We start from the raw sequence: 8,870 nt of genomic DNA, 5'->3' as shown, positions 1-8,870 counted from the left end.
CTTTGGCCCTGGATCAGTATAAAAGAAAAGTAGAATAAGGATTATTATATAAGGACACAAGGAGTGTGTCTACATGTGCATTCAGGCACTTTTCCTAGTGCACATTAAATTTAATACCTCCAATATGAGGTACTAAAGCAAGGGCAGGCAATTATTTTGGGCAGGGGCCATTTACTCAGTTTTGGCAAGCTGTCGAGGGCTGCATGGGTAGCCCCGCACCTTGACAGGTGCCCCGACCCCATGTCACCATCTTGGAACCAATGTCTCGGGGCCAGCATTGGTGGGACCCAGAATGGGGCACAGGCTGGCAGGGGTCTGTGGAGCTGGGCTGGGCTGCACCAGCAGGGAGAGGGGGGAGCTAGCCCGGCTCCATAGAGCCCCTGCCAGCTAGGATCCCATGCTCCTGCCACCCTGCTTTGGGCCCTGCTGGCACTGACCCTGGGGCACCAGTGTGGGCACCATGCTCCCACTGGCCCACTCACACCCAGTGTCCCCCAGCCCCAAGCTACAGGTGAGGGGCAGCGCACAGCCCTGACCCCCTGGTCACTGGCAGGGAAAAAGCTGGTGCTGAGCACGGGGAAAAGCGGCCCCTCACCCACCCCATGGCCGGCGCTCCCTGCTGCAGGCGCTCACAGCTCATGCGGGGCTGTTTGGAGCAGGCACAGGCAGTCCCAGGACAGCTGCGAGTGGCTGCAGCGCGGGGCACTGGTCACACGGAGAGTGAGGGGCCGCTCTTTCCTGTGCTCAGCACCAGCTTGTAACCCAGCCCTGCTGCCAGCCTGGCAGTGGGGCTGAGTTACAATGTGGTGCTGAGCACGGGGGTGGGAGCGTGAGAAGCAGCCCCTCGCCCACCGCATGCCCAGTGCCCCACACTGCAGCCACTCGCAGACAGCCTGGGGCTGCCTGTGCCTGCTCCGGACAGCCCCGCATGGGTTGCGAGCGGCTACACCAGGAAGCACTAGCCAGGCAGGCCGGCTGTTGTTGGAACACACTGGGCTTCCCCTGGGTCCTACTGTCCTTGGTTCCTGTCATTTTTGACAGGAACCAAGGACAGAGAAATATTAATTTTCTACATTTTTAGGGGCCCCAGAGGCCAAATAAAATGGCCTCATTGGCCGTATTTTGCCCAACCCTGCTTTAAAGTACTGAATAGCTGTATGTTATTTTGTCTCAATGATCTGGAGGGTAGGGATAAAATTCAGAGAGACCTCAAGGAATTAGTGGATTGGAGCAAAATACCTTTCTAATGAGTAAATTGTTCTCAATATCTAAACTTCAGCACTGGTGAGGCTATATCTGGAGTACTATGTTCAGTTTTGGGCCCCCCCAGAAGAAAGGATGTGGACAAATTGCAGAGTCCAGCAGAGAGCAATGAAAGTGGTGAGGGGGCTGGAGCACATGACTTCTGAAGAGAGGCTGAGGGAACTGGGCTTATTTAGTCTAGAGAAGAGAAGACTGAGAAGGGATTTAATAGTAGCCTGAAGGGTGGTTCAAAAGAGGACAGAGCTAAATGATTTTTAGTGGCGGCAAATGACAGAACAAGGAGCAACAGTCTCAAGTTGCAGCAAGGGAAGTTGAAGTTAGATATTAGGAAAAGCAGTCTCACGAGGAGAGTAGTGAAGCACTGGAACAGATTACCCAGAAAGGCTGAAGAACCTTGATCCTTGGAGGTTTAAGATCTGATGAGGTAGATAAAGCCTTGGCTGGGATGATCTAGTTGGGATTGGTCCTGCTTTGAGCAGGGGGCTGAACTAGATGACTTCCTGAAGAAAAAAAGGTTATTTAACTCAATTTTGCAGTACAATAGGAAGTACTGCACCATAACTTCAGAAAAATACTGTAACAGGGTTCCCGACTGAAGCCCTGTTACTTGAGAAATCTCACAGCTGGTAGTGATTATGGCCCGGCGGGGCGAGGAGATGCCCCACACCTGTGGAGAGCCAATGGGACTCAGAGCCCAGGGATATGAAGAGGACAATGCCTAGGGAAATTGCCTTCGGGCACCACAAGAGAAGAGAGCAGCTGCTGGGGGCTCCCACGAGGAAGGATCCAAAGGAGGGATCCGCAACCCAAAGCCAGTGCTGACCAGGGGACTCCAGAGCCCGGGGCAGGCAAACCATGCTCGCTACTTACCAGGAGCCTACAGGAGTGGCGGTGAGTCCAGGGAAAACTGAGCTGCCATGCTGCAAGAAGCAGTGGTTCCGCACAGGGACGCGACGAGGCAATGCTGAAGCAAAAGGGGGTTGCAAGCCTAAGACCCCAAAAGAAACCTTGCCCATCACCCCAGAACTCGAGGGGGGAGGGAAGCTGGGTCCGACGGCTGTGAACTCCACCGTGGGGAGATTCCTGGACCAGCGCTGGCACAGAGCACGGCAAAAGAGACTGGGTAGCGACCCTAACAAGCCACTAATGAGTTAGTTGGCAGCGGGGAGCTGAGACATGGGCGAAGAAAGAAACCTTTTGTATCTTTTTCCCTTTTCCTTATTATTTGGAGCGGGCAACAACTGTGAATACAGGGGGTTACCGTGAGCGACCCACATAAGAAGAGGCAGACGGGGACACCCTATATAGGGCAACTGGCATAGAGCTGGAAACCCGCTGGGACCGATTATGAGCGCAGCCATAAGCCAGCAAAACATCTGCCGGCACTTACCAGATAGATTGAGCCACCGGGGACCCACTTCGGAGCCACCGAGGTGATCCCAGGAACAGTCCGGATGAGCCGCTGCCTCCCTTCCAGTCCTCTGCAAAAGAAAGAATAAAAAAAGCACCTAGATTATGAAATAGACCAAGTGTGGTTCTTCCATGGCTACTAATCATTAAAACATCTCTTCCCTCCCCATTTCTTTAATAAGATCCAAGTCATGGCAGGCAAGAACCAGGGGATCAGGCGGTACCCTGAGTGGATGCGTTAACAACTATCCTTTGAGCCTGATGAGCCAGCCAGTTTTCTATCCACCCTACAGTTTATTCATCCAACCCATACTTCCATAACTCACTTGCAAGAATGTTATGGGAGATCGGATTAAAAACCTTGCTAAAGTCTAAATCCTTAGACATCGCAACAACCTTCAAAGGATGTGATGGCACCCCTGGATTCTATGGCATCTGTAACAGGGGGCTCTCGGGGCCCGTCTGTCATTGGCTCGCCCACCTGTTTCTGAGCCAACTGCTTGCTTCCTCTCCTGTCACGCCTTGTTCTCAGTTGGCTCTTATTAAGGCGGGAGGCTGCCCATTCATCAGGTCCGACCCCCTGCCCCTGACAGGAACGGGTGCTGGGGTCATATCATCCCAGCCAAATATCTGCCCATCCTCCTCTTGAAGACCCCCAAAGGTAGCAGAGAGTACCACCTCACTTGGGACCCCATTCCATGGCAGCCCTAACTGTCAAGTAATGTCTCCCGATGTCCAGCCTGAACCTTCTAACAATTTCTGGCCGTTACAGTGAGGCCCAGGGGAACAGAGCTTCCCCCAATTCCCACTGGACCCCCCTGGTGAGTTTGTAAATGGCCACCAGATCCCCTCTCAGTCTTCTCCTGTGGAAGCTGAATAGATTCAGGCCCTTTAGCCTCTCTTCATAGGGCCTGCCCCGCTGCCCCTTGACCATGCGAGTGGCCATCCTCTGACCCCTCTCTATGCCAGCCACATCCCTCTTGAAGTGCAGCACCCAGAACTGGATGCAGTACTCCAACTGTGGCCTGACCAAAGCCGCACAGAGGGGAAGGATCACTTCCCTGGACCTGCTTGTGATGCATCTGTAGATGCACAACAAGGTGCAGTTAGCCTTTCTGACTGCTTCCTCTCATTCACGGCTCATGTTCATCCTGGAGTTAACAATGACTCCAAGATCCCGCTCTGCTGCCATGTTGACAAGAAGGGTGTTCCCCAGCCTATAAGTGTATTGCTGGTTCCTTCTCCCTAGATACAGTACTTTGTACTTGTCTGCGTTGGAAGTCCATCCTATTCTTATCCATCCACCATTGTAATCTGTCTAGATCTAGCTGGATTCTGTCCCTCCCCTCCAGTGTGCCCACCTTGCCCCACAACTTAGTGTTGTCAGCAAATTTGGAAAGCATGCATTCCACACCCATATCCATATCGCTGATATGGGTGTTAAACAGTAAAGACCCCAGGACCGAGCCCTGGGGTACTCCACTGCCTACATCCCTCTAGGTTGAAAATGACCCGTCCACCACCACTCTCTGGGTGCGACCATCTAGCCAGTTTGCCACCCATCTGACTGCATAAGCATCAACACCACAGTCACCAAGTTTTTTTTAAGAGAATGTGGTTGGAAACCGTGTCATAGGCCTTCTTAAAGTCCAGGCAGACTGCATCCACCCCAACACCCTCATCCAGGCACCTTGTGACCCGATCATAAAAAGCAACCTTGTTAGGTCAGGCAGGACCTGTCTTCAATGAACCCATGTTGGATGCCCCTGTGCATTACCTCCCCTGCTGGGCCCTTAGAGATCTGCTCCTTGATAATTTTCTCTAAAGACTTCCCAAGGACCAAGGTAAGACCGACTGGCCTATAATTGCTGGGGTCCTCCTTTCTCCCCTTCTTGTAAATGGAGACAACATTGGCCCTTTTCCACTAACTAGCCAGTGCCCCACGAGCACTCAGAGCTGTGCCAGGGGCTCTATGACCCCCGCCAATTCCCTCAGCACCCTCAGGTGAAGAGCATCTGGACCTACTGATTTAAACACATCCAGCCCCTCCAAAAGTTCCCTAAGTTGTCCCTGACCCTAGGCATGGAGGTGCCTCCCCTCGGTCTGTCCACAATTCTAGTGGGGGAGATGTCCCAGTCCCTGTTCAGGAATATGGAAGCGAAGAATTCGTTAAAGATGTCAGCTTTTTAATTTGCTGCAATCACCACATTGCCAAGCCTATCCTGTAGGGGGACCCACGTTACCTGGTGCCTTCTTCTTACTTCCTATGTATTTGAAAAAGGATTTTTTAGTATTCTTAATTCTGGTCACTAGCCCTAGCTCCATCTCTGCCTTTGCCTTCCTAACAGCCTCCCTGCAGTCCCGAGCAACTGAGGTGTAATCCTCCTTGGTGACAGCCCCTTGCTTCCACTGTTTGTAGGCCTCCTTTTTTGCCCTCAGACATCCCTGGATGCCTTTGCTGAGCCATGGGGGCTTCTTAGCACTCCTGCCCCCCTTGGTGTGCATTGGGACCGACTCCCTTTGAGCTCAGCAGATTGTCTCCTTAAGGAACAACCACCCATCTTGGACTTCCACCTCACTGAAGCTCCAAGACCCCAATGCCTCTCCTACTAACCTTCTTAGCTTACAGAAGTCAGCCCTCCTGAAGTTGAGGATCTCTCCCTTGCTGCTTGCTTTCACCACCATGCGCTGGATAGTAAATTCCAGCAGGCAATGATCATATTGCCCAGGTGGTCGAGTACCTGCAGACCCCTCACCAAGTCATCACCTGTGACAAGGACCAAGTCCACAGGCAAGCACCTGGTGAGGGGTCTGCGGGTACTCAACCACCTGGTACTCGACTCTGCTGCTGGCAAAAAAAAACAGCATGTAGAAGCAACAAGTCTTCTTTTTCAGAAATTCTTCAACTGGATACTTTTTGAAGGTTCAGTGGGAAAGGGAGCAGGAAAACAAGGAATGTCTTATTAAACTTATTAAGTTCTAGTATATAGCATTTGAGGAACCTTACGCTCAAATTCTTAATTACAAATTTAAATCCAGAAAATCTGTTTTCCAAAAATGTTTTACTGTTACATTAAGCCAATAAAATGCAATAATCGTCCATAAAACTACTGACATGGAAGAACACTATATCAAAATGAGTAAACAAAAACACAACAGATTTAATTTAAGCCTTCTTGTATCACTTTTTCCTTACATACAGCCACTGTTTTGGAGGGCACAAGGGTAATACAGGATGACATCTCTCTAAACCTTCCCCTTGAAAACATTAAAGTTTCCTTATGTGAAAGCACAGTAACTTCAACATGACTTTATGGTCTTTGAAGTACAAGCTGAACAAAAAAGCAACTGAAAACTGTATAAAAAAGGGTGGGAGGGATCAGAGATTTAATCTAAGGGCTGGGGAAGGCTTCCAGCTACAGTGAATTGCCTTTCCTTTTTATAAATGTTTTGGGGATAAAGTAGTATAATAAGCCTAGCATTTAAAGAAATAGAAAGAGCTCTGTTTCTGAAGGAAGTTGTGTTCCCTCCAGATGGAAGGAGCTTTAGCTGTGGTTCTCACTCACTTCAAGGATCTGTAAAATACAGAGCTGCTGAATCTTGAGACTGTTCCACACAGGAGACTGATGAAAACAAGTGACTGGCAGCTTTGATAGAGCTTACTGTGTCCAACATTAGCTTGTTCAGTAGTGGCCGTGGGCTGCCACAGTACCCATCACCATCTATATCATCTGCTCTGGCAGCTAGTTACTATGCTTCCCTCTTTTAGCTTGCTAATTCTCTTACTCCTTCTCTGTCATCCTTTCTTGCCTCAAAAATATCCTCCATTCCTGAGCCACCTTCTCATGCTTTACAGTAACATTGCTGTGTTCCCCAACATCTCCACTTCTTCCTTATCCGTATTCTCAAATTTACCAAGCACTGGTTAATGTCCTTGAAGCTCTGAATGTTGTCAATCCAAACTCTGCAAGATGAGAAAAATACTACAATTATTGTTTCCTTTCTGGTTTTTCTAGTAAGAAGTAATTCTGTTTTCACCCTTTAATTTGTGGAACGCTACCTCCAGAGCCTCCTGAGACTGTAAAAATGATAACTCCTTTTCCAGTTTCCAAGCATGAAATCTTCCTGTTTTACAGGGGCTTTTTCTAGCAACTTGAATGCTGGATTGCTTCTGTGTTATAAATAGAGAAGCTGCATGGGGCCAGAAACCATGCAGCTGGATATCTAATTAACAGGATGCACAGAACACAGTGGTGGGGTCTTGAAGTCATGGCAGTGATTATGTCATTTGCCCTGCCTGAAAAAATTGGAGCTATCAGGGGACATAAATGCAGGACAAAATACCAAAAGTACTTATTTATGAAATCCATTCTGCCAAGTAATAGTAACGTATATCTTGCTGATGCCTCTTGGGGCTGGAAGGATAAGAGACATGTATTTGAAAACTAATGGGAGAAAAAGCTGACCCAAGCCAAGCATTTTCTATAAAGATATTTTATCTCCCCTGTACACAGGCTCAAAGTTTGCTCTCATTAATACTGTCCTGGGGGTCAAGCATGTGTACCTTGCAGTATGTGCTTTACAGTGTGTAGCCTGCTTGTATTTTTGTGTTAAAACAATATTGTTTACACAGCTAATTAAATTTTTAAGTATATAGATTGATAAAGATGTTATTGTAAAAAAAAAAAACAACCCCAAGATCTTGCATAAAAAACTTGATTTTACAAAAAAAAATCCCACAAAAACACATACCTGTCAGACCTTGGTAAGATTTATGAAAATAAGAAACTCTATTCAACTTCTGAATTAATTCCTTACATGATCAAAATGCCACTTGTAATAGAACATGAAATAACCAATTCCAGGCTCAGTTCACAAGCTCAGTTTTATTCTGCATCCAGTGAAGTTCAGAATTCAAGCATGAAGCACAATGGGTTGAAGTGGAATACAGGACTACAACAGAAGGGACAGCCAGCTAAGTAACAAAATGCAGCAGTGTCACAGTGCTGGGTAAGAGATTTGGTACCATAAGGACAGCAAAAAGCTACTTGGAAAGGGAGGGCATTTTTCACCAACCAGTATTAATTATTTTTGACTACACAGAGGTTGTAACCCAAAGGAAGGAGTGCTCAGAAATACTCAGAAACAGTATTTGCACACACCCCAGCAAGACAGTGCCATTCAGGACAGAGAATAAAAGTGGTAAATCATCATAATTTATTGGAAAATACAGTTATGCTTACCAGTCTCTGTAGCAGCAGAGACATTCTCTCGGGCAGAAGGCTGACTGAAGACATGGGGGTTTGAATGCCCAAGTCCCTTTGAATTAAACCTCAGTCAGGCTCCTCCCAACACAAGAGCTCCTGCTTCATCCTTTCAGAAAAGAGTAATTGGTCCTGCTCTTCTGGATGTTTTCTAATCTGTCAGATCCAGAATGTCTGTCTATCCTGACATCCCATGACAAAATCCTGTCCAATACATTGTGGTATGGACAGGTGCGCTGGAACACTGCAGAACATCTGGTCCATCTTTAACTTCCCTATAGGATAGCTTTAAAAGGTATAGTACTGATATATTGCTTTTGGACCTCATACTCAGCAATGTCTTCAAAACTAATGTAGATCTTCTTTACCTAGGCATGAGGACTTTCTGCATTTTTGCCTCTATGCAAAAAAAAAAAAAAAAAAAAAAAAAAGGCCAGGTCTTCTGCAAGGTCCTAGATGGAACTATGTCAGGCAGCCAGGACTAGGTAAGGTTCATACATACAAAAGCAAGAAGAGATGCACATGTGAAGAGACAGAACTGGACAGCACTTAAAACTAGAAGATGACATCCTGTTGTTGTGATCAAAGAAGAGGCCAAGCAGGAACCTGAACAGCCAGGACAGGTAGATGGCAAAGCGCATAACAGTTCACCACAGACCATGGACACAAACATTCCTATGGCTTAACTTACTCAGACATAAAACTATTCTTCTACCCAACAAGACTAGAATCTCTGGAGTGGTTTACCTAATCCATCACTGTTATGTTTTGCATAGATGAAAACTCATTAACTACCAATGCAGCCAACACAAGTGCAGTCTTTTAAGCCAGCCACATAGAAAAAGACAACCTAAAGCAGATTCATTTAGACCCATAAAGTAAAAAAAAAAAAAGAAAAGAAAAGAACTAGTCTTTAAAGGGGGGGGGGGGGGT

The 8,870-nt window shown here is 47.5% G+C and overlaps 1 protein-coding gene across 8 annotated transcripts in view; it reads right to left on the bottom strand.

Annotated features, from left to right (window-relative positions):
* Positions 1 to 8,870, bottom strand: part of CCSER2 (coiled-coil serine rich protein 2) — a 182,887-nt gene that overhangs the window by 159,558 nt on the left and 14,459 nt on the right. Inside the window, exon 2 of one of the 8 annotated variants that reach the window (XM_019502218.1) lies at positions 2,654 to 2,744. The exons of the other annotated variants lie outside the window; for them this stretch is intronic. The gene's annotated coding sequence lies outside the window, so the exon portion shown is untranslated. The remainder of the gene's footprint in view (positions 1 to 2,653; positions 2,745 to 8,870) is intronic. 8 annotated transcript variants of the gene reach the window in all.

The sequence above is a fragment of the Gavialis gangeticus genome, unplaced genomic scaffold (assembly GCF_001723915.1).
Source record: "Gavialis gangeticus isolate Ggan-Ray unplaced genomic scaffold, GavGan_comp1, whole genome shotgun sequence".
NCBI lineage: Eukaryota > Metazoa > Chordata > Crocodylia > Gavialidae > Gavialis > Gavialis gangeticus.
Note: the sequence above shows the minus strand (reverse complement) of the source record. Positions and strands in the feature narration are given on the sequence as shown.